General features: G+C 43.8%; 1 protein-coding gene across 4 annotated transcripts in view; it reads right to left on the reverse strand.

Moving 5' to 3' along the window:
* Positions 1-22,813, reverse strand: part of PALS2 (protein associated with LIN7 2, MAGUK p55 family member) — a 54,608-nt gene extending 31,795 nt beyond the window's left edge. For 3 of the 4 annotated variants that reach the window (XR_007245728.1, XM_048510541.1, XM_048510539.1), the window contains exon 1: positions 22,543-22,813. The gene's annotated coding sequence lies outside the window, so the exon portion shown is untranslated. Of the gene's footprint in view, positions 1-21,157; positions 21,356-22,542 lie in introns of those variants that run through there. The other variant, XM_048510542.1, reaches the window with a different exon arrangement.
* Between the last annotated feature and the right edge of the window lie 2,435 nt (positions 22,814-25,248).

Raw genomic sequence — 25,248 nt, forward strand, 5'->3', positions numbered from 1 at the left:
CCTTTCCATTGAGGCAGCTGCTAAAACAGCACCACCGGCACAAAGGACTCAGGCCGCCCCTTCTCCAGCTGTTATTGAGCCTTCCTAGCAGCAGGAGGAGAAGCTGCCTGAGGTGCCTTCTGAGGTGAGCTTTTGGGAGGAGAGTGTTCAGGTTGTGGAGCTAACCCCAGAGACCAGGAGGATGCTGAAGGAACTAGAGGAGAGACTGAATGCATCATCTCCTCCTTTGGTTTCTCTGAAGTTCAGTGAGTCTTCCAGGGAGACAGGAGAGGTCAGAGGTGGTGCAAGAGAAAGAGATGGGGGTGCCCCAAGGTGCTGCCAACTCAACCCTTCTTTGGTCATCTCATCCTGGACACTCTATACACAGCGTGGCTGCCCCAAGCTCCTCACAGGAGGCGGTTCAGGGGGTGTCTGCAGCTACTGGTCAGTCTGGGTTGCTCCCTCACATCTTCAGTCTGGAAGCACTTCAAGATGACAGAGGATCCAGGTGTGCGCAGGCCAGCCATGTAGGGCTGGGATCAGTCAAGGGAAAGATATTTATAATCTCCTGACTTCTAGTCTCTGGAACCATCTGATGAAGCTCTACCAGACAGAGAGATGCTAGTGAGGTGGCCAAGTGACTACTAGCCAACCAAGGGGTGAGTCAACCAGCAACTTCACCTTGTGCTCTCCCTGCTGCACACAGCGAATGGTCCCCAGAAGACAAGGAACAGCAAGCATCTCTGCTGGAGATGCTCAGCAAGGACTGTGCTAGGGTGCCAAGAGATAGGAAGCAGGTGGTCGAGAGAAGGGTCACCCATATCATCAAATGATCACAATTGACAGGAAGCCCTTCAGAACAGTAGAAGTCAGGTTCCACATACTGCTCCAAAATGCCTATCCCAGGTACATGCCTTCCACAATGAGCAGGAGGGTGATGACCCTCATTGTACAGGGCCTCCAGGTGTCCCTCATTTGGGTGCTCATAGAATTGGACCCCCCAATGCAAACTTGGGGGGTTCTGTGGAGACTCACCTGCAGCTATGTTGCAAATTTGGTCCCTGTAATTTGAAAAACAGCCTGTTCTTCCTACCATCATTTTACCCAAGCATTAAAAAAAAAAATCCCTGTAGACTTCAATGAAGCCAAAAATCTCCAGATATCCAGTGAAAAAAAACATTTACCAGTATGGGTATTAAGCTTTTGGGGAAAGGGGTTTTTTTTGAAAAAAAATTGGATCCAACATACCTTAATCCAAAAAACATGAAAAAAAAATTGTGCACGCACCTACTGGCAACAGCTTGCATTGGAAATCTGCAAAACTCAAAGGACTCAGAGAGTCTAATAGCCACCTCACCTCCCAGCCTCCCCAGCAGGGCTGCTAACGGATCACAGAACCAAAGAGAGTTAACAGATACATGACATGCTAGTGGCCCACTTAAACTAGCACTGTTGGACAAGCAATGCAGTTTTCCCAACTAGCTTTCTTCCCATTAGCTGAAGAGGAGAAGGTGTTAAGTGCTGCCAGGTCACAGCTAACTTATCAAAATTCTGTAGAGTTTTCAAGGCAAGAGATGATTGCTCACTATCTGGATAGCTGCTTGGGAGCTGGAGGAACCCTTGCCAATAACATCACAGAAAAGGAGCTCTAGGTAGACGAAATGAGAGTATATCTCATCATCTTCCTTCCCAGAAGCATTGCTTCTCAAAAAGGCAGTGTTTATTCCAGAGTCTTTTGCACGATTGTACAGGATCTATGCAAATGGCTCACTCTAGTGTTCCTGCCAGACTAAGAGTGGTTTGACAGTCTCTTGGACAGTATTTTAGCTTTGGCAACCATGCTCTGAGTTAAGAAGTGGTGACATCCATGCAAAAAAGCATCACACAAGTTTTCTGGGAGGCAGACTGCACAAAATAACCCCCAAAAGCTTCTTGAGAAAGTTGTCACTTTGTACCATGTACTTGTCAAACTAATATACAGGGCCTGTGTGATGCTTTTGGCATGGGCAGCACAACTCCCAATTTAATTCAGGGACAACAACTGCCAAAGCTAAAAGCATCACCCAAGAAACTGTCATGCCACTCCAAGTCTGCCAGGCATACTGAAGCAAACCCCTTCTTTGCACAGGCCTCCACAGACGCGCAGAAGACTGTAGGACAAGCATTCCATTTCTGGGGTGGGAGCGCAGAGAATTAGCGTAGAGGTTTGTCTTAGCAGAACACCAGCTGGCCTAGGATACTGCCAACTTATTACAAAGTTCACTATATATGATTTGTTGACATGTCCTCTAGAACATATCAGCACTTACATGTGATTGATGGAAAAGAAAAAGAAAAAAATCCCACTTGCTTGCCACAGAGTAGATAGTCTTACCTTCAATGAAACAACACACGGTGCCACTCCTGAGACAACTAATACAGTGTAACCTTGGAACTATGTATGACCCAAGCATTCTTTTAAGGCAGTTTGAGAACACTGTACTAAAACATTGGTTTAGAAGAATTTTTAATTTTAGCTACATTAATTACCAACTTAAAAGTTATAACAATAATGCTCTTATTTGAAAAGAGTTTTTTAAAAACAAAGTACACACTAAAACACCATATCTTGAACACTAACCAAATTCCTTTTTTTTTTAGAATAGCCCCTTTAATGACAATTTATAAAGTTAAACAGGCACACAATTAAGCAGGCAGATACAAAAAGATTAGGCTCTGCCACCATTTTCTACCATCATTTCCGCTATTCCATGTCCCCATCTGCTGCCATAGTTTTTCTTCCCTCCCACTTCTCTATTGATTTAATTCATGCCCAATAATACACCAGAGTGTTAAAAACAGCCTGAAGGTATAACAGATTCTGTAGTTGGGAAGTGAGGGGAGTTAGAATGCAATGTCAGAGCATGAAGAGAGAAAAATGTAGGGCTACCAGCAAGTTCTATCGCTTGAAAATTTTCTTAAAGAATACAGTTTCAACAAGATGAAAGGAACAGAATAAAAGCAGGCAACACTGCTACCAAGACAACCTTTCCTAATTTGCAGTCACAGTTACTAACTGTTGTTCCAAAATATCCCATGGCCATACCCATAAAGTTGAGGGGGGGGGGAGAAGAGAAACAAAACAAAATTAAAACAGTATTAACCCAGTCAGTTTTAAACCATTCAACATACATTATCTGCGGCTATGACAATGGGGGGCGGGGGGGGGGGATCGTTGGTGTTCTTAAGCCTTCTCACTGACTTGTGCTTTGAGGAGATTTTTCCCTCCAAAATTCTAATGGTCACTTATGTTTTGACTGATCCACCTTTTGTTTGTCAATATGCAATGCAGTAGTGTGAATGTGGTAATTTAGACTTTGTGTATACATTTTGAATTTTCACACTTTTATAAATTTATTTAAATTAACAGTAAGAATGGTCTTCAGTTGTTCAACCAGGCATTTCACAGACAGGAAGATTAACAGCTCTGTAGGGACACCAAAATACAGTGGAACCTCGGTTATCGATGACATCGGTTTTCGTCGATTTCAGTTTTCGTAGATTGTTGACAGCCATTTTTTGCCGATGAAATGCTGTGACTTTTGCATTAAGTCACTGCGTCATTTGTGTTGCACCTGCGCAGAATGCGTAGCTCTGGTTTTTGTCGGTTTCGGTTTTCGTTGGGTGTTTCCGAATGGATTACCAACGAAAACCAAGGTTCCACTGTAATATTTTCCCTAACGTCAGAAAGTAAAATAATAAACTGGCACCAGAGACTTGTAAACTTTAAACAAAGAATCAAACTTTTTATTCACAAGAAATAAATCAGGATTTTTTTGTGGCAAAGGATAAGATTGAAATTATATACAAGTGGGTTTCTGAGAAGTCATTTTATAAGTTGTTTCAGTATCTTTTTACAGTTGATATAAGGTTCACCCAGGTCACTATCTTTAGTGTCTTCAAGCTGTTACAGCCACTTAAATTCTCCACAAACTAAGGACCCACCAGGATAGGTGTTCAGTTTTCTGTTGGCTCTCTAGTTAATGTACTAACAAAACCTTAATTTCTACCCTCAGGTACATATAATCTTTACAGTTCCTCAAACACTAAATCTGACAGTCTCTCTTCAAGAGTGTATATCTTACACGGTGCTTATCAGAGAAGGTCTTCCAGATTTCCTACAGGAAACCAATCCTTTCTCTATTTACCAACTAAACCACCTTCAAGAGCTTCACTGCCCCATATCTGGGTGGGTTATCCTCAGAGAAAAACAACCAAGCCACCAGTGTGATTAATCAGTGTTACTGTGTTATATGGTTAATTCCAGGACCTTGGCATGGATTCTCTAACTTAAATCTGTCCTTTGGGCACTTAATCAGAGAAGCTCAGCTCACTTAGAACTGGCCCTCAGCCTCCAGAGAATGGAGCTGAAACATTACACACTGCAGTTCTGTTCAGCCTAAGTGTCTGTGTACGTTACAGCTGCCAATAACATAACAGATATTTAGGAACCAAAGTGGTAGGTAGCACTGAGAATAACACAAGAAGAAGCTTAATGTCTTGGACATTTCATCCCCACCAAAAAAAAAAAAACCCTGAAAGTTTGGCTTCTTCAAGTTTGAGAATTCCTGTACTACAGCTTATAAAGAAACTTTACAACAGATAACAGTTAAAGAGAAAATAAAAACTCTAAAACTAGGACATGGAACAGCGAAGCTTCCTATATGAACAGAATAGATATCCCACCTAATATCCAGTCACTTGATCCAAGATGACATGCACCTCAACTGCCTTTACTAGCAAACAATACACGTGAGAAACTCGTTGTATGACTCGTTGGCTGTTGCTAGTCTTGAAAAAACAAAGAATTAAAATCCAAGTCCAATAAGACGACAACATGAACCCTTTCTGTTAAGATTGATTAGGATTTGGAATCAATAAAAAGCAGGTAGCAGACAATTTGCCTTACATGTATAAATGGATTTTACTCGTGTATTTGGAAAGACATGTCTCATTTAAACCATCAAGCCAAGAACTTCTGCATACTTTGAAGTTAACAATGTCTACTTATCCTTACTGTAATGACTGAATAATCAGAAAAACTGGTATAATTTATACTTAAGAAAAACACTTTAGTACTAGGAACCTATTCAGAAAATGTCTATGTTGCCTCTCCAGAGAACCTACTTAAGTCAACTTACAAAAAACATAAAATGTTAAAGAGTTGTTAAGAACTAAAAACCCAGCAAGAACATAAAGCATCAGACAGCTTTAAAAGGAGTCTCACAAAACATTTTGGATTAGAAGCAGGCCATTAAAAGGATGTTAAAAAGTCAATGCCTTAATTAAAAGCCTGGGTTTAAAACAAAGTTTGGGCCCAATGCCTAGAAAAGAGTAGGACAGGCACCAGGTAAGCCGCAAAGGGAATGGTGACGTACCATTGATGAAAAAAGTTGAACTGTTTCCAGGACTGAGAACAGGCCAAGGGACATCTCAGGGTTTTTCAACAGCTCACAGCATCGCTATTCAAGTGTTAACAGATTCTCTACTTACAACTTTGTGTACCCAGATGACACATGCCCTCCACACTTACCACCAGATCAGCTCCTAACCTATGATTATGTGATGTCACCACCCAGTGGCTTAACTTAACAATGGGTTTACATATCTGACATCATCGTCCTGCCAGGTAGGCAAGACTTTTATTTCCTAAAGTTCAAGACTCAGAGCAACAAGTAAATTGCCAGTTAGCTTGCTATGGAAGAAATTAAACCGGGGAGGAGAAAACCCTTGCTATGATTGCTCTCAAGAGGCTGCCAAGCAAGGAACTGAATACTTCAAAGGAAACTGTACTCAATAATAGTTATAAAAAATATTTTTTCAAAATACAAGAAGAGCTGTTGTTTTATCTGATGAAATCAATTCACAAATGAAAACTGGGAAATTATCTTTATGGAAGAAATTAGAACAATTATTTGAATTTGATCATATTTAGTTCAGACCTTGGAAGCTAAGCAAGGTTGACCCTGGTCAGTATTGGAAAGGAAACTATGAAGGAATACCAGGCTTGTGATGCGGATGAAAGCAACGGTAAACCACCTTTGAACATGTCGTGATTTGAAAATGCCATGTAGCTGCCATGGGTCAGATATGGCTTGACCAAAAAAAAAAAGTACTGTAAAAACTGATGTTAACTTAAAGACAGGAAGACTGCAGGACTGCCCTTTTCAGTTATAAAGCTGATATTCTCAAATCATACTTTTTAAATCTAAAAAAAAAGTTAATATATCCTGAATGTGCAGTACAAAGCTCTCATGAAAAGTTTAAGAAAATCCCTGCTGAATCAGATCAATACTCTATTTTTGCTGTTGCCTCCATAAGCCAACCAGATGCCCTAAGTATGGAGTCAAAAGCCTCCTTCTGCTCTGCCTTCTTAGCAATTGGTATTTAGATATATACAACCTCTGAAAATGTTGTTTCCATAAGGCTAGTAAGTATTGATGGACCTTTCCTTCATGAGTCACAGAAAAATCATTAACAGAATAGATCATTTAAATTACTATTCTCTCAGAAGTCAATAGAATAATGCCATGTCTGTTAGCACCATGCAAATCCCATCAAGTTCAACAGGATTCACTCCCAAGTAAGGCTGCATAGAATTATAGTCTTAATTAAGTTTCTCTACAGTTGGAGAGAGCGCTCTGCTTTTAGCCTTGTAAACGAACAGCTGAAACACACCCTTAAGGACATGTAAGATTACTTGTTCACCTAAGGATAACAAACGCTGTGGTGAGGCAGGAAGGAAGATATCCAGTGTTACACACAGTTGGTTTGGATGCCAAAATGTCAGGTTCAACCCCCACGAAGCAGCTTAGGGTAAAAATTAGACAATTTGAACTGTCTATTTTTGATGTTGCTTTATTTTATTTTATTTTTTGCTTACAGTCTCTTGGGGCTTCAATACAGCTATGAGCTACTAACAAGAAAGGCAAGAAACAAATGCATTAAATAAGGAAACCCAGCACAGCTTCACATCTTTTGTGTTGCCCATTATGAGCAAGCTTTTCAGCCCACACTCAAAATGATGATGATGCCACAATCACGTAGCAAGTGTTGACAGAACTATTAGGAACGACACATGTAACAGAATCTAACATATTTTCATGCTGCTTCCCCAATTATCTCCCTTCTAAATTCAAAGCCACATTTAAGAACTGAGTGCACACATATATAGAACCATTCAATGTTTTCAAATAAAAGTTTTTTTATTTTTAAATAAAAGTTTTACTCAGTAAGAAGAAAGTTGAATACAAAACGTTAGAGGGCCATTCTGCACTAATTGAACATTTGGTTTCTTTCTCGCATCTTTCCCAATTTTGTTCAAGAGCTTTCTAACCTTAGTTAAACATCACTCTCCGGCATCTAGCAATTAGCATCTTTTCACTTCAAGAAACCTTGAACTAGATCAAATGTAGCCAACTATTTTGGCAACTGCTGTATAAAAGTCACCTCCATCTTATCAAAATGTCTACCACAGTATACACATAGTAGTCCTGTATATTTTTCTTTTAGTGGGAAGTAAGATGCATCTATAACCTGGTGTAAGATGCATCTATATATCTGGGCCTGGTGATGCTGCCCATGCCAAACATGGCACCTCTGCTTCAAACTGAGCATCAAATTGTGGCATAGCTGCTTATGTTATCAAACTAGGATCTTAGAAAACTAGTTTCAAATCCCCAGTTGATCCTGGTCCAAATCACTCTCAGCCTAACTAACGTCACAGGGTTACTGTAAGGATAAAACAGAATAGAACAATTATGGTATAAGCCACCCTGAACTCCTTGGAAAAAGGACAGGACAAAAAAACCCCCAACATAAATAAATATTGAGCACACTATTTTGAGTACATGCATTAATTGGGAGGTTGGGGTAGGAGGGAGAGAAGCAACCTTTTGTGAAGTATCTTGTTTTAGAACAGGTTTCAGATGGAATATTTTCTGTTTGTGTTGCATAGACACTAGACAGAAAGAGACACTGTACTGCTGGCCAGGAATGATTAGACTGGTAGGAAAAGACCAAACTTCTCAGTAATTTTATCCCATATTTTGACTAATTAATTCCACAAGGAGGTTCAAAACAGTATTATTTCCTCATAAAATATATAGAGAGCCTCAAAGACTTCCCTAAAGAGCAGAGCATCTAAGTAAAAGTAGGGAGGAAGTTTAAGAAAAATTTCCCTTGGGAGGAGTTCCACAGTTTTAGTGCCACTGCTGTAGGCTTTATCTGTATCTAGTTTCCTATCAGATTTCCAAACATATGAAATAAGGCCTTTCCTAAGCAGGAAAGGTTTGATCATTGTGGTGCATGCCCTGGCTACATCTGGATCAGAGTACTGCAATGCCTCTATGGGGGCTGCCCTTAAGATGAATTCAGAAATGTCCATTGGTACACAATTCTGCAGCCAGGATGCTGACTGAAGTGGGCTGTACTTGGTACATGCCCCTCCAGTCCTGGCCTATCTACACAGACTCCCAATTTGTTTCCAGGCATGATACAAGGTGCTGGTTGGTGTTGACCTTTAAAGGTCTGGATGGTTTGATACCAAAATACCTAAAGGACAGCTTAATCCCTAATGAACCTGCTATGATCACCTGCTTCAGGTGCCTTCTGAGAACAGGCTGATGGTAACTCATGAGAAGGCATGGAATTAAAGCTCTGGAACTCTCTCTCCATGGATATTTGTCTTTTCCCTTCTTTTGCCATCTTCTGCCAGTGAGTCAAGACCTTTTTGTTTCGTTTGTCAATGATCTCTTCTTCCTAACCAACATTTTAATGTTTTGTAAGTATTTTAACTGTTTTCAGTTGTTTTAATGCTTGGTTTTAAAGGTTTTTTAATATAATTTTATCATGGATGTTTTAAATTGTGACACACACACACACACACCTGGTGGCCCCTATCCAAGCAGAAAGATTAGATACAAATTCTGTCAATAAATAAAAGGCCTCAGAGAAAAGCTTTGACAAGGTTGCCACAGTATTCATGAACTCAAGTCATGTAGATCTTTAAAGATTAGCTGCACTTTGAATTCGGTCTCGAAAAACACCGGTAGCCAGTGCAAGATTGTCATGTATCCGTGCCCAGAGAATGTTTCAGCTGTTCCTTTTTTAACCAGCTCAGTTGTAGCATCAGAATACTCTTCAAAAGACAGTTCTATATACAATGCACTGCAGTAAACTAATCAGGGACATCCCTGTGAAGAGAAGCATCTAGGGTGGGGAACGTGCCAGGGCGCATTTCCTAAGCACCACTGGGGGGAGGGGGAGGACCCTCAGCCTTCTGGCCTCTTTTCCACCAAGAACTCCACTCCATCACAGACACAGCAGAGGTCTGCCAGTCTCTAGCACCTACAAGTCTCCTCATAAGACGCCTGGGCTCAGGCCACCAAACTCAGCTGGGAAGGGCCTCAATTTGGTGGTCACCCCAAGCAGAAGGGGTGGGTGGGGGCGGGCGTGGAGTTTGCCCAAATCATGGAGGATGCTGCCAACTGAGCACCAGTTCAGGACATTCAAGTGCCCACTGTCTTTCAAGTCAAGGCCAGCACCCCCTTCAGGAGAGCTCAATGGCTGCAAGGCGTTTGCCAGCTTTTTCTTGATCTCCCCCCACCCCACCCCGTATTCTTTACTCCACCAAGTGGAGCCCTGCATGCCCAGACTTGCCTGTTTCAGCTGGCAGAGGATGGATTTCCCTAGCACCTCCTGTTGGAATGATCCCCAGCTGGATCTGGCCCTGCTGCGAATGTGCTCTCCCACAGAGCTGCAAAACCCTGGGATGAGTTTTGTTCAGAAGCAGAAATCAAGGGGGCAAGGGGTGGAGACCAGCTTAGCTCCTGTGGCTCTTTCTGCAGGCCCAAGCAGAAGGGAGGGCAAGGCCTTGCAATGAGTGTTCAGGGATTGCAGTACACTCACCGTTCACAGTCAAAGCAGGTGCTTCTTCAAGAAGAAAACAATGTAGCAATCAGGAGGACAAGGAAACAGGAGCTACCTGCATGAGTGAAGTCAGATGCCCCAGAGAAAGGGCAGCAGGTCTCTCATGATGACCCAGAGCCTCTGGAAGGAACCTGGAAGTCCCTGGTTCAATACTCACCTTGGCCAGCAACTCACAAGACAGCCTAATGCAAGACAGCCATGCAGGCTTCACCCCACCAATCGCAACACCTGAGGAGTAACAATGTCTACTAGAAAAGGTTGTGGTAGGGTCACAAAAAAGTAATGTATGCAGAGGAACCAGGGCATTATCCGGAAGGATGGGCAGGTGTAATGCCATGGGCTCTAGTTTCCCTATACGCCCCTGTCACTGCAGGCCGATCATTCTCCTCCAATTAGCCTTAGCTGATAAAACCCTCTCATGAGTTGCACCTCAAGTACAGTAGTGGATTCAAGAACATGCCGAACTGCAAATCTGAAGGGGAGTAAATCTGATGTAAGTCACTTTGGGTTCCACTGGTGGTTTCGATTAGACATTTTGTGTGATGGGGAACCTTTGAGGCGTGGGGCAGGGTAGATAAAAGTTCACCAGCTCCAATTTCTGGAATCAACTCCTGAACAAGGGTGAGAACCTCTACAAGATAGGACTGCCCACCTCAGACAACCTAAAAAAACATAGTCAGTAGTATCAAAAGTTGCTAACAGATGAGGAGAATCAACAGTAATTAACTCCTCAATGCAGGTCATGTATTAAGGCAAACAAACTCAGTTTCAATCCCAAAACCAGACTGGAGGCCTAGCTAAAGTAGACTGAGTATATTCTAAGAACCACTGCCACATAAACACTCATCTAAGTAGAGGAGTTGCTCAGCTGCACTATTTTATTCTAATGCTTGAAAACAACATTGATGCTGAAAGCGAAACAAATCAGAGAAGCAACCGGAGATTTCAGACAAACTTAATGACAATTCAAGTCACGAAACACAGAAATTAAGTCAACTAGAAGGGAATATAATAAGAAATAATTCAGGATGTTCCGAGGATCTGGTAAATGGCTAAATGGAAACACTCCAATCCTAATAATTTTACTCAGAAATATCTCTGTAATGCTTACTCCCAAGCAAGCATGCTTAGGATTGCAGTTTAAAAGCCCAAACCAGAGCCCCTGGTGGTTTTCTGGTGGCACTGGGAGAAAGATAAGGGGGAGAAACCCCCCCCCACACACCAGAAAACCCTCCACATGGCTTGATGGACTTGCACCCTCCCTTTGGGTGGGTTAGCTCCAGGACATGGACTGCAGCGCAACTCGCCGCAAACCTGGGATGGAAGATGACTAATGTAACGAACTTGCCCCACCCTGAAGGGCTGGCGTACAGCAGGCCAAAGGGAGAAGGCCTTAGCAACAGCCAGAATAAGAGAAAAAGGCTCCACAAGTAGAGAGCCCACCTGATTGGGTGGAAAAGGTCCAATAACGTTTGGCAAAAGCTAGGGGGAGCTAGTATGCTTACAGCACGGAGAGTGAAGGCAGGGCTGATCGGAGTCTGTCAGAGAGCAGAGCAGAGTTGGGCAGTCTGTCAGCTCTGACAAGAAAAGGATTCTGACTCAAGCTGAGGAAGCTTGAGGGAGTGTGTGGAAGGCCCTGAGTCTTGGTGGAGTGTGAACCGCCGGTCAGGTGCCTGGCAGCTAGCCTGCCCAGACATAGTCGGTCCATCCCCTGTTCTAAACCCAGTCACCAGAAGTCCAGTCCGAAAGGGGGCATTTTAGGCCTGAGTAGGGGACTGAGAGGGTAGGTGGCTAGTGTGTGCCAGTCCTACCAGACTTAGACTTGGGGTATATGAATGAGAAAGGGGTGTGTGGAACAGAGACCATCTAGTGTCTGTGATGTAACCTCTCAAGAAATAAGTTTTTCCTTCTGCAACCGTTAAGTTTAAGCAAACTCTCTCTGAAACCAGCACGCTTGTTTCCTCTCCAGTTTACCTGAGAAGCCTCTGTGTTTAAGCCAGCAAATAAACGTTTTAAGTTTTGTTATATAAAAACCTCTCCAGTCTTTTATTTGTCTGTGTGTCTGTGTTCCCCAGTCAGGGTGGTGTCCGTTGAAAAATCAGTTTTGTGGGGCTATATAAGAAAAAAATATTATTGGTGGCAGCGCAGAAAGCAGAACTTATATGAGTGCCCTTTCGTTACAACTAACGTCTCCACCCCTGGGAATTCCCAGGCCTACCCCCTCATACCAGCATTCCATTAGGACACCAGCGCAGCACACTTGCCCCCTCTACTAGCAGAAGGGAGAAATGCATTGGCACAGCTCTGCGCTACCTCCTCAAGAGCATTCCCCCCTCCCTCCCCCGGATTGGGCTGCAAGTCTCCTGGCAACTATTTAGGGCATCAGTCATTAACTACATGAAGACAAAAAAAAAGTAGCTAAAATTGAAAACTGAATCACAGAGGACAGAATGGAAGCTATTTAAATGTACTATGAGTGGCTATAACACCACCTATAACACATATTTAATAAGAAATATATGCACCCATCCAACTAACAAGCTATGTGCACTGCATAGGAACAGGCATACATTCCAGGTACCCAAAGAAATATACCTGGTTCCAATACAACCCTTTTTTTGTAATGCAACAATACATTTTTGTAATGCAACAAGAGCTGAATCAACAAAAATGGCTAAACGTGATTGTACGGTTAAACGGCAGCAGCATCAAAGAGGCTTTAAAGAATAAAAAGGCTTAATCAAAGTAATCATCTTTCCTAAATTGGGGGAAAAGCCCAACTCCAGCAAGCTAAATATAGAAGAAAAAGAGACAAGGTGAAATTTTAAAAGAACATCCAGTAGTAGCATGAACTTATACAGGAATGAAGCTTAAAAAGCAAAGTTCCAGAAGCATTCTCCACTAAATTGAACTAAGCATTCTTTGCATCCATCTTCACTAGTGACAATTGTGGAGAGAGGTATGTGAAGATCAGCTATTTTCCATCAGTAGATCAGAAGCACTCTTGTAAACAGAGGGAACCAAAGGATGTTTTTAAAAAATGGAAACCAGGGTGGATAAAAATCAATGATTATTAAAAAAAAAAATTAAAAATCAGATTTGTAAAATTTAAAGTAGACTTCTTAATAAAATATTTTGATGAAAACTCTACCTAAGGATAGTTTTCTATGTAAAATACATAGTCTAAAATTATTCCCCATGAAATAAGGATAATTTAAGCATGAGGATGTATATTCATGCAACGTTTACTTTTTTTGCTAAATAAATTCCATTAATCCATTCACAATGCCGTGCTTTTCCAGAGGCTTCTGTAAAATTATTTTGGGCAGCTAGTTTATCGAGAAGATATTATCACAAATGCTTGGTTTTGCACTTTTCAAAACTGTGAATTTGTTTCTTCAGAGATAACATTCCTCTTCTCCTCAGCAAAAATATTATAAAATAAAAATACAAAAGACCTTAATCCCACTGTTCCTTTGCAAATCTATGTGAACAGAATTGACACCTTACCTCTTAAATGCTATGTTTTAAGAACTTCAATTACCGTATATACTCGCGTATAAGTCGACCCGCATATAAGTCGAGGCACCTAATTTTACCACAAAAAACTGGGAAAACTTATTGACTCGCGTATAAGTCGAGGGTGGGAAATGCAGCAGCTGCTGGTAAATTTCAAAAATAAAAATAGATGGCAATAAAATTACATCAATTGAGGCATCAGTAGGTTAAATGTTTTTGAATATTTATTTCAAAGAAAAACAGTAAACTGGCTCTGTAAGTGGAAAAGAGGGTCAACAAGAACAATATGGTATCAACAATAACTTTAAAAGTACAAAAACCTTAGCTCAACCAGCAACCAAGCTAAAACGCAAGAGTTAAAATCCTCCAAAACTGGATTCCTCATCATCATCTGTATGTCCAAATGTAACCCAACTTAGATTTTAAGAGGGATATTATCAGAAATGGAAAATCTACTATTAGCTTCAATTGTAAACAATGGGGGATGGGGCATCCCCTTTGGGGGACAAAAACTTTGGATCCCCTGACCCAAACTTCACCAAACCTGGCTGGTATCATAAAGAGACTCTCCTGATGAGACCAGCCAGGTTTGGTGAAGTTTGGTTCAGAGGGTCCAAAGTTATGGACCCTCAAAAGGGTAGCCCCATCTACTAATAGCTCCCATTGAAAACAATGGGGAATGGGGGCACCTCCTTTGGGGGTCCATAACTTTGGACCCCCTAAACCAAACTTTACCAAACTTGGCTGGTATCATCAGGAGTGTCTTCTGAGGGTACCCTGAAATTTTGGTGTCGCTAGCATAAAAACTGCGCCCCCTGCTGGCCGGCAAAGTAAAAACACAAAAAAAATTATGACCCGCGTATAAGTCGAGGGGAGCTTTTTCAGCATTAAAAATGTGCTGAAAAATTCGACTTATACATGAGTATATACGGTAATAGAAGATTGTTTGGGGTGGAACAGATCTGCACAAGGAGCTAAGGGTGAGGAGGGAGGGGCAAGCAGCAAAAATGAAAGTGAAACCTGAACAGAATACTCCACATGTCTTGGGATCTTGTGTGTATAGTCTGAGGTATGTCATATTATTTTCTCCCTGGGTGAGAAAATCCATAATGGCAGCAGGCTGTAAAAAAGACCCAGTTTGGGAATATTTTAATTAAGTTCCTCTTCATACAGGTAATGCAAACATGAATACAAAACACTGTAACCACAAAATGCAATGGCTGGTGGCCCAAATGAAACTGGGGATAAATAATTATTAAACTGTGGGCAACTGAGCTATGTATTGCTGATAGCATAATTAAATCCGTAATTTTTTTTGTATAACTGTAAAATGAATCTGAATTTAGTTTTCTCAAAATAAAACCTTCATCGATTTGAAGTATTAAGGTTATACCAGCAAGAATGCGTCTTCATGTAGAAAACCATGATTTAAAATTAGCCATACTGACTAGGGCAGCCATTCTCAATCAGGGTACCGTGGTACCCTGGGGTGCCGTGAGCATATCCCAGGGGTGCTGTGGCAACTCTACCGCCCCTCCCCCCTCAGTTTTGTGGTGTCTCCCACCGGCGCCAGCAAGGACATGGAACTGGCCCATGGGGCAGGGCCTGCCACAAGGTCAGCAGCCACCACCACCCCCAGTGCTTCCCTTCACCCTGGGAGGGGAAGGTGGGGGAGTGGCAAGCAGGGGCAATGGGAGGGGAAGGTGGAGGGTGGCGGCAGGGGTACCGTGAGATATGAAGAGTGAGGTCAAGGGTACCCTGACCTCGAAAAGGTTGGGAAACACTGGACTAAGGATTGAAATCAATAGGATCAAATCCATCCTGATATAAATTACAGAAATTGGAAATTGGGGAAAATTACAGAATTGTTTATTTAAACGTGCAGGTGCAACACTACTAACAAACGTAAAAAAAAGTTAAGTCTGTATCAAACAACTGAAAGATGACACATACACAAGGAATACACAGTATTTATCCAAACCCCACAACAAGCACAAAAACCAAGAAAGCACAGACAGCCCAATCCAGAGCCCTGGTGTAGCATGGAAAGGCAAAAACATAAAAACACTTCCCCACTACCAAAAAGCCCTCCATCGGACTCAGTGGGCTTACACAACCCAAAAGGGTGCCATAAATCCATGCCCTGATTGCCAGAGCCTGGGAGGTAAAGCCAGAGTGGAAGCCAACTCCGCCTCCAGATCCGCCTCCAGAACACCCCCAGCCATGACGGCACTGCCTCCTGCACCAACAGGGCTGAGAAACGCTGGCTGCTTCCAGGGTTGAACATTGGAGAACCACTGGGCTCCTGGGCACCCGTGTATTTGGCCCTTCCACCAGCAATTTTGCCCCTTGCACCAGTAGGGTGGGCACCCACATCAGTACAAGGTTGTGCTAGCTCCAGAAGTGTCTACTGCCACCTCCCTTAGATTGGGCTCTAATGCTAGAAAATGTTATGGAAGTTTCATTTTTAAAAATTATTTCAATAAAGCTCAATGAGCCCACAGTGTACTGAAATGTTCTGAATACATTAATTGAAGTATCTCAATAAACACTTGTGAGGATAGTTGGGTGTGACTTCACCCACGCATATTGTAATGAAAATGTGTGAAGATTTCTTTAATACATTGCTATGTTTCCTGCCAACATATTTTGGGAGTTTTGTGTCCAGCCACTATATAAACAGAATACGTGCCCTCCTCCTCTCACTTTTAGAGGAAGAGTTGGTTTTTATACCCTGCTTTTCTGTCCTGTAAGTAGTCTCAAAGTGGCTTACAATTGTCTTCCCTTTCTAACAACAGACGCCTTATGAGGTAGGTGAAAATGTGAGAGTTTGAAGAGTTTGGTTGGTGACCAAACCAACGTAACCCAACAGGTTTCTGGTGGAGAGTTTGTGACCAAACCAAGGTTACCCAACAGGTTTCTGGTGGAAACCAAATGTGAGAGTTTGGTTGTGACCAAAACAAGGTTAACCAAAAGGCTTCTGGTGGAGGAACAGGGAACCTGGTTCACCAAGTAAGAGGCTGCAGCTCTTAACCACTACACCATGTTGTGCTGTTACTTACATTTTCAGGATAGGATAGTTATTTTTAAGATACAGCCTAGTTTCGACATCCTATTAAGAACACAGTTGATGGTGGCTGGAGTCCAAAAATGACTGACGGGGAGGGGGAGGAAAATTGAAATAAAGTCCTATGATAATCATCTATGCACCAGGGTTTTCTTAACTCTGCTTTTCACTGCACCACCTCGCAGCCTTCAAACAAACCACTCAAAGGTTGGAAGAGAAGAGCGATAGAAAATTAGCAACCTAGCCATGTGCAAAAGTGCTTTCTTCTCATGCCTGGTCATGCCTGGAGGTCTTTGTTTTCAATGGCTGGAATCCAACCTGGAGATTACCAAACAAGCAAATGTGTGCTGACTGTGAAAATATAATAAAGTTCTCTCAATCAAACAGAGCAAAGATCATCACCTCTGCCCCGATAGGGGTTCCAGTGTCACTGTGCTCTTCAAAAGAATTCCATTGGCTTTTGTTTCTGTTTATCAAGATCTTCTGTAAATAATCCAGCGTGTTTGATTATTCTGGAAAGGGATCTTGTCAACTCTTTGCACTGCACCAAAATATCTGTCTGCGATGCCAACCTCCAAACATGACTGATCATGTACTAATCTTATTGGCAGTTACTGCATCGGAGACTATCAGATCAGGCATTAGTAAGGTACAATTTGTGTGCCACTTCCTGAAAAACATTCTCTGACATAACACACTGTTTTCCAACATCCAATGACTCGCGCATTTGCTGTGTCTAATCAGTGCAATGTTAAAAAGCAGGTCCTTGGGAGTTTTACTTGCTCTGGTTTCCAGAACAACTCTAACTAGTTTTGAACTGACTGAGAATCCTTACAGGTGTCCAGTCTCCAATGTTTGAGTAATATTGTTGCTTAAACCAAATGTAGTCCATTTGCAAGGAGTTACAGAAATTGCTTGAGGTCATAAACTAACTATGCCCCAAAATTGATTCTGTATTATGGTAATTGCTTGTTTTACAGCCCCAGGTATGCTGATAGTAGAGAAATTGGATAACATTCTGGTGTGGTCTTATTTTCTTTCATGGGTCATCTTCATTAGAGGACAGTTTTTGCTCAATGTGGGATGAGGGATTTTAAATATAAACACTTGTTTATATCAACAAGATAGACACAGCTACTCCTGTGGAACTTGTCTCAATTAAACTGCTTTCTCAGGATCACCTGATTTTAGCTGTGGTAATACTTCAATAGCTTACCCAGGAACAACAGGGGGATTTTGGTGGGATAAATTGTAAATTAAAGGAATAACCAAATACTCTGCATCCAGCTGTACTCTTGGGACTGTTCTAAGTATATTCAGTAATTCAGTGAGTGGTCAGGAGGTCGTGCAACAGTCAAAAACACAGAAACATGCAGTACTACAAAACAGTATGGAAGCTTTCAAGTTCACGTCTGAGTAACGAAGCAGAATACACACACAAACAAAAATGTAACTTAATGAACAGCCAAAACATACATGAAGTTGGAAGTTTCATATGTAGAGTTCCCACCACTTAAAAAATGGAAGACACACAGGAAGCCAATTTAGATTATGACTGTGGCAGTGGTGGGAGCACATTACAACAGATTAGGAATTTAGATCATGGAAGCGGAAGACTTAGCTCTGTGTCCAAGCATTGTCCCAACACTACATGAGAATCCTTCCCACTGCATCTTAACCGTTAGTCACAGCCATGTTCTGGGTAAACATACGCTTAATTACCTCACTAGGATTCCAGACCCGAAACACCTCACTGAGAACATGTGCACCACCTTACAGAAAGGATCACAGGCACATCAATTCAAGAACTTCCCCTTCTCTGACATGAAACTAAATACTGACATACCCACAGTTCCTCATCCTTACTGTACAGGTTATATCTCCAGCATCTTATTTAGTAAGTTTAGATGCTCAGCCTATCAGAAGGGCTTTTACTCTGGCCAGGTGTGTGGCATTACCATCAGCAGTGATGGATGGTTCGATATGGGAGAATACCTCTAGTTCAGGGGTAGGGAACCTGCGGCTCTCCAGATGTTCAGGAACTACAATTTCCATCAGCCCCTACCACCATGGCCAATTGGCCATGCTGACAGAGGCTGATGGGAATTGTAGTTCCTGAACATCTGGAGAGTCGCAGGTTCCCTACCCCTGCTCTAGTTGAAAGATTATGTGCATGCTCTTTGAGAGGTAGAAACCATGAGGCATATTTTTTGACAATGTCCTTTTCATAATGAAATAAGAGCAAAGATTATTCAACCTCTTATTAATAAATGTCCTTTTTGTTCCCAGGAAATGTGTTTAGAACAATTGTTAGAGGACACTGATAATTATATATCCAAACAACATTATTTTGTGGTTATATTGTTAAACATCATAAACAATTAAGATCAGCTAATTTAGATCTCATATGCAATTGCTTGGTTAATAGTTTTAATTAATTGGTAATTTATATAAAGTATTCTATTATTGTTTTAAAGATTATGTGATTTTTTATTGGCAATTTTAGGTCTTATCTAATTAATTAATTATCTAATGTGATTTTTTATTGGCAATTTTAGGTCTTATCTAATTAATTGTTGGCATTTGGTCTATGACAGTAAATAAACACCTGATTGATTGATTAATTCATTGATTCATTCATTCTGTACAGGTAGACTATTTAGACATAACATTTCCTTCTCTTAACACCATGATTTCTTCCTAAATCAATCAATCAATGTTAATGACAACTTTCCAATTTTGTGTTTTCATCATATCCTGAATTGACTTTCTCTACTAAGACTTTTCCAGATCCATGTCTTTTTACATCACTATACAAACTTCACAATAATGTGGTATCCAGAATGATCTAGTGTATTGTGTAATTTTAAAACTGAGACCTGAGTCTATGACAGAGGACTAAGACTTCCTAATGGCACTGCAACTCACCATTTCACTGTGCTGATTTATGCTCTATCTGCAGTCACCAACTTTTACAAGCACATTCTAATAGGCCATATATAGTTTTACCACCGATTTCCTTTCAGACTGTAAAATATGAGCAGTAACAATGGGCAGCATGTTTAAATGTTACTTGACGCCTATCGTTTTATCTAAGGTACCTTTATCAGGTCACAACCTCTTTTAAGAGTTCTTGTATGACTAAACTGTCTACAGTAAAATCCCTAAACTACAAGTCAACTAAAAAATATCATATTCCAGTGTATGTTGTCAAACGTACAAGGAATACTCTGGCCAACTAACTTACAGGAAGAACAATTGGCAAATAACAACATAAGAACACAACCTACTATCGGCTCAATTTCTGGCTCTCTGCACTATTCAGATTCTGTATGTTCACCCTTGGTACTATTCTACTCCCATACATCTTCTCTGCAGCGATCAACAGCTGTGTACTAATTATATGCTGGCAACCATAAATTATTCCAATAAATAACTTTAATCAGATCCCAATATGCACTGAACCCTAGATAACAATGTGAGAAGAGAAGCCACTCACCCTTTTCCAAACAAAATTTATGAATTAAGTCAACCATTGAGAACAATTTCTTCTCCTTATCAGTGCAACTCAATGACGGTTACAATTCAGGTTAAAATTTTCTATCTAATTGTTTTGTCAATTGATAGGCATAAACACACCACAATACATATTTGTCAGAATTTCAGGCTCACGCAAGATCAGGTTTTGACACAGCTATTTCCTTAGAGAAAGGAAAATAGGGGGTTTAATACACAAAAATAACTGATTGTCATTTTGTAGAGGCAGCTGCTTCAATCAGAAGGAATTCTACAACAGAACTTCATGTCTATTCTTTTTTCTGGCATGCAGAATTTGTCCAAGCACAGCAAGAGAACACACAAGTCCAAGTCACTCCTTCAGAATTCTGTCAGTCTCCATATTAAGTCATTTCTTATGGCAGGAGACATCCCAGCAAAGCTCCAGAAAAGGAAGTCATCAAGGTTCAAATGAGTTGCCATTCAGTGAAATACTGAGCTGTCATTGTAAGGGAACAAAAACTATTATGTCAACCAAAGTACATCTCCAAAGCTGACCTCCATTTTCATTCAGGGCACAGTGTCCTGCGACTGTAAACAGCCTGCATAGGCTGATAATTGCAGGTAATTTGCGAGCTGTAAACAAATTTCCATGAAGACAAAAATGGAGCTAGGCACGCAACATTCTGGAGTCAACCATTTACATACTGTACTCAAGCATTAAAACTTGCAAATTAGTAGTCGGTAGCTCCCAATTATACCAGCTCCTGGATCAATTAACAGGATTCTTTTCCATGACATTTTCAAGCAAAAACTGATAAACGACATTAAGCCCTTCAAGAACACACAGGCAAGACAGACTCCATCAAGCCATAATGGGAAAATTTGACAGCCATCCACCCAATCAGCCTGAACAGACACTAGCAGTTCAAAAGAAATAAGAAAATTTTGTTCAAAGCCTCCACTAGTGTAAGATCTATTTATAGTCACTCTGCCTCTCTTCGGTTTGCCAAAGCCCCTCCTCTTCCCAGAGCCAAATCAAATGAAGTTCAATGGATGGATATGATCCCAGGCTCTGAGCAACAAAAAAGGCAAGAATCTCAGCAGCAGCCATTCAGATCCCCATACCTGCCTTAGAAAGGTGACAGAAAGGAAGGAGGAGGCAGACTGGGCCAAAGTGGGGGCTCCATATCCCAGATGATTCCCTCTAGCTCTGCCTCCAGCCCAACATGATTATCCACCACTGCTGTGGCGTCAGAACAATAACTTGAATGACGCCGGCCCCCTCCTGCTCCCAGCAACAGCCACAACCGATTGGTCGGGAGCCAGAGAGAGGTCCAGTCGATTCGGCTGGGGAAAACGACATCCCTGCAGCTTTTTCACTCACACCGGAGTTGAAGGGAACTAGTCGATTGGTCTGGCGGAAAAGGGGGCGGGAGGCGGCCAGGCGTCTCTAGGACTTAGGATCCAAAAATAAAGGTACGCTCCACAGTTTCGTAACCGGGAACGTGAGCGCACTGAGCAAGCATGATGCCAAAACACGCGCTGGTCCCTATCCCTCTGCACGGGAGCAACGCCACCGCCGGGGAGAAAGCTCCACGTTTCGCCCTGCGTTTGGCGGATTGCAACATTTGCCTCTTCTGTCTTCCTCCCCACCCCCTCCAATTTTCCCTTCCCGGGGCCAACGCACGCGCCTTCCCTGCCTGTCGCCCCACAAACTCCCGATCTAACCAGATGACAGCAGCCTCCCCTGGCAATCACAACGCACCCAATCCACCCCGCTCTCCGGTCAGCCCAGCAGCCCCCCCCCCCTTTCCCACCCGGTTCAATGCGGACTGCAGCCGCTGGAAAGAGCAAAGGAGAGACGTGCCTTTCATCCGAGAATAGGAAGCGGCCAGCGATGTGGGGAAGGGAGGCGGGGAGCAGTAACCCCGGAGGGAAAGAAAGGGAAGGGGGGGGGGGGGGAGAGAGATTGTCCCCGTGCAGCCCCTAGGTAGGATTTGCAAAAGGAGGCAGGGCGAGGGGGGCAGGATAATCCCGCAGAGGGCGGGGAGATAATCCAGGGCGGGAGGGAAAGGATTACCACCCTCCCTCCGGAAAGTATTTCCTCTCACGTTGGAGCTAATCCAGGGAGTGCGAAAGGGGCTGGAGAAGGGTTAGGGGCGAGAAGGTTCCCCTGATGAAAGGAGAGTTGCCTCCCCACCGCTCGGCTCTCCGCGGGAAGATACCTGCGTGAGCACGAGAGCCGGGCGTCCGCCCGGGGAGGCCGCCCCCTGGCTTCTCCGCCGCCCGAGCCCGAGCCACTGGCGGAGAAGCTGCACGCAGTAAAAGCCGAGCCGTCCCCCCAGCGCCGTCCCACACAAGCCTCCCTGCCAAAAAGGAGGCGGTGGGGCGGAAGAAGGGGCAAAGGTCGGCCAGGCAAGGAGGCAGCGGAGCAACAGGATCTGCTCCAGCCCCGCATGGAGGAGGAGGAGGCGGCGGCGGCGCCGGAGCAATGAAGCCGAGGCGCTTACCGGCAAGCGTTGGCTGGCTGGCTGGCCCGGCTTCCCACTCACGCCTCTTTCTTCTCAATGGGACTCAGCGCCATCCGCCTTCTGCCGGGCTCGGAGGAGCGGCGCGCACGGAGCGCTCTCCCAGCTTTCCCTCCCTGCCGCGCACGGGGAAAACCAGAGCCCGCCGTCCTCGTTCCTGCGCGCGCTGCCGCCAGAGCAGGCGCACCAAAGCCGCCCGGCCTTTGGTTAGGAAGCTGCTGGAGAGGCCGGCCGAGCTGGCGGGAGCGCGCTCCGGCTCCACCCCCCTCCCGTCGAAGCGCCGCCCCTTTTAAACTTTTTTCCCTGCTCTTCAGAGTCCCGCCTTAGTTTGGCAACTGCGGTCTCGCCCGGCATTCCTATGCAAAGCCCGCGAACACGTGCGCGGTCCCTGCCGTGCCCTCCGGCTCCCTGTTCTGCACTTCCGCTGCTTGTCGTGACGAGGGCAAAGAGCAGCCGCTCGTCTGTGCATAACGCTTAAAGCGTGACGGATCAACAGATTCTTTCTCGTTACCAGGGGCGGGGAGAGATGCAAGGAAAAGCGCAGCAGGGTCAGTGTAGACGACGTACACCTGCCTACTCGAAATGATCCCCCACCCCCGAGCTGAAGTGCGATTCCTCTTGTTGGTCTCGGAGTATCTGTTTAAAATCCCAGACCCTAACTAGGCAGAAACCCCTATCGATGATTAATTGAGGGTGGATTGGAACGAGGCGTTACCCACCTACGTTGGCAAATTTCAATACAGCTGTACTTCCCCCGTCTACATATTTGTCATTCCTTTTTAACATTGATGCCACACGTGTTCTGACTGCGTGATGGCCATTCCCGGTCACAAAACATTATGCTTCCCTTTCTACATCAGGCAAACATTCTTACATCGTTCATACGCAGCTAGCCTCAGTTAGACACTTGTACTAAAATGGTTAAGCAATTTGCTTATTTGTCGACCTGTGTAGACTGCGCTTTTTGTGCATCTGGGGGCGGGGGTGTACATTAAACTTATAATTAAGGGGGGAAATTTCATTCCAGAAATAAAGCATGTGGACAGCAATCTGATGCAGAATATCTTTGTTCCAAGACCACTGGTTCCTACCCTGTTTGAAAGAGTCAGCACCTCACGAGTAAACAGGTGCATGGGGCTTTTTCCTAAGCAATATGTGAGTACCCACTATACAAAAAAATCACATATCTAATAGTGAAGCAGCTGACCCATGGAGCCGATGATGGAAGCAGCAAAGTCAGATCACCCACAGGTAAAGGAAGAGTCTATGTATTAATGGTCTTCCTAAATATGCACAAAATATGATTCTTTTCCCCTAGATTTATTGCTCCCATCACTTCTGGTAAAGACTAAATATGTTCCAGGCACATGGAATATTGAAGACAGCTGAAAGGTAATGGAAAATCACCCTGCTCAAGTTCCTGCGTATAAAGAATCCCAAAGAGGTGACAATTTGGGGAGACTGGATTTACCAACTGTTCCCAACTTGGGCACAACTTGTAAGTTTATAATGACTATTGATCCCCTGTTTTCCTATTAAACTAAGAGAAACTCACATTTCTATTTGTAATCACATTGTAAGCCTTTGAGGTAGTGATTGGGGTGGCAAGTTTGCAAGGGCAATGGTGAAGCAGCTCGCAAAGCTGTCATCTCTTCCCACCCCCCCCCCCCGGCCTATGTGCAGGTCTCCCCAGGCCTTGCCACCTTGCATGGAGGTGGGGGGCGGGGCTCGGCCTGCACAAAGGCCGGGGGCAGGGCTCAGTGGTGCACAGCTCTGCCTCCAAGCCAGAGGTGGGATCCAGCAGGTTCTCACAGGTTCCCGAGAGTAGGTTACTAATTATTTGTGTGTGCCGAGAGGGGGTACTAATTGGTGATTTTGCCTTAGTTACGCCCCTCCTCTCAGCAGTAGCGTGCAGAACTTGAAGCAGTCTAGCAGGAGGTGCACCGGCGTGCGTGGCAGCCTGCGCCTGCATGCATTCATTTCCCGCCCAAGGACCAGTGCAGCAGCTGCGTCCTTGCCACAGCCCTGCCCAGGAATGCCCCACCTCAGAATGCCCGACCACGCCCCCATCATGCCCCGCCCAGCCCCATTGGCGCTACACCACAGTTTGAATCCCACCACCATGGGAACCTGTTACTAAAATTTTTGGATCCCACCACTGCTCCAAGCCCTCCCCCCTGGTCTTCACAGGCCCTGCCAGCTTGCATGGAGGTTGGGGGCTCTGCCTGCACAGAGGCTGGGGCAGGGCTCAGCAGTGGGGAGGCGCCCAGAGAAGAGGTTGTCCCCGGGCACCACTTCCTCCAATACGCCTCTGGCTCCACCCCCAGGAATGCTCGAGCCCACCTATCAACTCTGACACTAGCATCCACTCAGATCAGTGGTTCTCAACCTGGGGGTTGAACGACCCTTTCATAGGCGTCACCTAAGACTCTCTGCATCAGTGTTCTCCATCTGTAAAATGGATAAATGTTAGGGTTGGGGGTCACCACAACATGAGGAACTGTATTAAACGGTCGGGGCATTAGGAAGGTTGAGAACCACTGACTCAGATGCTATCTCCCCAGCCTACATGCAGGCTCCCCAGGCCTTGTTAGCTTGCATGGAGGCCAGCAAGCGTAGCTTCACAGTGGTCCAGGCTTCTGGGTTTGCCCACCATGGAGCTGTGGGATGGTGGGACACTGGCACTTT

The sequence above is a fragment of the Sphaerodactylus townsendi genome, linkage group LG11 (assembly GCF_021028975.2).
Source record: "Sphaerodactylus townsendi isolate TG3544 linkage group LG11, MPM_Stown_v2.3, whole genome shotgun sequence".
NCBI classification, from domain to species: Eukaryota; Metazoa; Chordata; class Lepidosauria; order Squamata; family Sphaerodactylidae; genus Sphaerodactylus; species Sphaerodactylus townsendi.